The sequence below is a fragment of the Lactuca virosa genome, chromosome 4 (genome assembly GCF_052849685.1).
Source record: "Lactuca virosa cultivar CGN04683 chromosome 4, Lactuca_virosa_CGN04683_v6, whole genome shotgun sequence".
NCBI lineage: Eukaryota > Viridiplantae > Streptophyta > Magnoliopsida > Asterales > Asteraceae > Lactuca > Lactuca virosa.
In genome coordinates this window covers 369,424,576-369,427,654 of record NC_136429.1, presented here as the reverse complement: position 1 = coordinate 369,427,654, position 3,079 = coordinate 369,424,576, and the positions used below count along the sequence as shown (strand labels likewise).

At 28.0% G+C, this 3,079-nt stretch overlaps 1 long non-coding RNA gene across 1 annotated transcript; it reads left to right on the top strand.

Annotated features, from left to right (window-relative positions):
- Nucleotides 1-343: 343 nt before the first annotated feature.
- Nucleotides 344-2,770, top strand: LOC145168997 (uncharacterized). The gene is made up of 4 exons (XR_013742227.1): nt 344-820; nt 1,458-1,512; nt 1,776-1,832; nt 2,570-2,770. It is a non-coding gene; the product is annotated as an uncharacterized LOC145168997 (long non-coding RNA).
- The last annotated feature ends 309 nt before the right edge of the window (nt 2,771-3,079 follow it).

The window sequence follows — 3,079 nt, the reverse complement described above, 5'->3', positions numbered from 1 at the left end:
ATTCCTTTCCCATTTACGATGAAGGCTTTTGCGGCAAAAATAAATGAGTGACTGAGAATGATTTCCCCATTCTCAACCTTTTTTATTTTCTCAATTGAACTTATATATATATATATATATATATATATATATGATCATTTGAGAACTTATAGTTTCCGGAGAACCCGAGAACTAAAAATGAAACGTTGGATCAATTATTTAGATGGCTTAGATGCTCGGTGGCGAACTTTGTAAATATAACTAAAATAAGTGCTATATTAGGTTTTATTAAGAATAATCAGGGGGTAATATCGGTATAAAAAATTGATCTTAAACAACATCAAACCGACGTCTGATAGTTTCTTTTCCCCAAAATTCAGACTTTTTTATCCCCAATTCTGTCCCTCTCTCTCTCTCTCTCTCTCTCTCTCTCACACACACCATCATCGTCGATCATTCTTTCAATCCATCACCATCCTGAGGAATACATTCTCGCCTCCATTGTCGTCCCGCCATCGATTCATCGCCTTCATAATTTTCTCCCTTCTGTCTCCGTCGATCGTCCTGATTCTCTAAACATTTAGCCAAACGAAAAGCGATTAATTTGTTCAACAACATTGTCTCTTCAGATGTCGCAATGTATTCCTTATCTCATTCATTTACTTTCATAAGATGATTCGCGTCAGGATCCAATGAGAACGACGTTGTTCTCGTTGGATAAGGTCTCGGTGGATACATCGTCGCGATTAAGGCTGCTCGTTTAGGGCTTAAAATTACCTGTAATAAGAAGCGTGGTGCTTCTGTTGGTACTTGCATCAATGTTGGTTGTATTCATTCTAAGGTATTGCTTTTATTCTTTTCATCGATATGTTTTTTTTTCTACTATTAATTTCATGTATCTGTGTTTTGTCTCTATGAATGATTGTATCTACTTTCGTCTATATGTTTCTATGTGATGTGTTCTGATGTCTAGGTTTTTGCATTTCTTAAGTGATTAATTTATGTGTCTTTGATGGTATGCCAGTGTCTTAAAGTCAAACCTGAAATTGAACTTACAAATCCCTAATTCATATGAATTTATAGCCTACACTCTTTTTTTATTGCTTCTAAAACATAATTCATTTAACCGTACTAAATTAGGGTGACTAGAATTTTTGTTTTTGATTTGGATTTGAGGTGTTTCTTTGTTATAACAAGTTTTTGTATGTTCATCTGATCTATTTCTTATACTAAGCTTGTGTATTAGAGATTTGTGTATTTGATTGTTGAAAATAATTATACGTGGAGATCTTAAACTCATCATAATCTAATAGTTTCATTGATTCATTTATTTGATTTATTTAATTTATTTTGTTTGTGCTAAACGTGATGTTTATGGTTGAAAAGGCTTCAAAGAATCACATACGGTATTTCTTTTTATATTATTAAATTTATTAATATTTTCATTTTCTAACACATGGACTTATTATTATTAACAGGAAAAGTAAGACATTGTCACCACAAAACCTGGATAAACATGCTAAAATATTAAAGGTATGTATAAAATAAATCAATTTTTGTAACAGGTGTGTGTATATTTTTTATATTAGTTGGGAAAAATATGTTATACTCATAACTGCGATTGATAGCAAAAAATGTTTGGTTGCTATGTCGAAATGGAATGAATTTTATTATAAAATTTGTATATTATGAAAAAAGTTATATTTGTCATTCCAATGGAATTAGTAATTCAATTCCTTTGCATAATTCCATCATACCAATTACCTAAATCCTCCCCTCTTGTTGTTGATGACTAGCTGAGCTGAGCTGCAACATCTAAATGTTGAAGAATCAAGACTTGATAAGTGTATAAGGTAAACACAACAACACCTTAACTCTATGGAATTTGATCATAATACTCGAAAGTGTGTATCTTTATGTTGTTTTTTTATGTGGTATATTCACATGTGAAAATTCACATGTGAATATTCAATGTGAAAATTCACATGTGAATATTCAATGTGAAAATTCAAATGTGAATTTTACGTAGTATATTGACATGTGAATATTACATGAATTATATATAATTCACATGTAAATCACAAGTGAATCACATATGAATTACATGCGATTCACATGTAAATCACATGTAAATCACATGTAATTCACAAGTGAATCACATATCAATTACATGTGATTCACAAGTGAATCAAATATGAATTATATGTGATTCATATGTAAATCACATGTAATTCACATATTAATTACATGTAATTCACATGTAAATCAAAAGTGAATCACATATCAATTACATGTGATTCACATGTAAATAATAAGTGAATAACATATGAATTACATGTAAATCACAAGTGATTCACATATAAATTACGTCTATATGCACACATGCATTTTGTGTGAGTGTTCTTCGTTAATTATTTTTTAAAACTTTCTTGTAAATTTCACATTTGAATTTTAAAAGATACAATCACATTATATAATCATATGTGAATCTTATATGATATAATCACATGTGAATCTTAAATGATATATACATGTGCATTTTTGTGAGTGTTCTTGATTTAATCAGTTTCTTTTTTAAATTTTCTTGTAGATTTTGAAGAATTTGTAGAAAATATTGAAGAGGTGAAAAGTGATAAATTGAAGAAAATATGGAAATCTTGATATGAAGAAATAATAACATTGTGTATCTTCGTAGTATTTTTTATTTTTTGTACTTTATTTTGTATCGAATAAAATATTTGTACTATTATGTTCACAGATTGATTAATAAAAATGAGATTTTTTATGATTACTTACGAATTTTATAGTATAAGAAATATGCATATATACATTTGAAAAAAATATGCATATCTGCACCTAAAATGCTGATTTTTTTAGTTAAAAAAATTAGAGTTTTTTTAACTATTTTTTTTTAATTTACTGATTTTTAAAAATTTACTTTTTAAAAAAATTGCAGTTTTTTTTTGAAAAAATTACAGATTTTTTTAAATGCATATCTTTAAACAAATTGCAGTCTTTTTTTTTTAAATGCGTTTTTTTTAAATTGCAGTTTTTTTTTTTTTTGAAAAAATTACAGTTTTTTTGGAAAAAATGCAGTTTT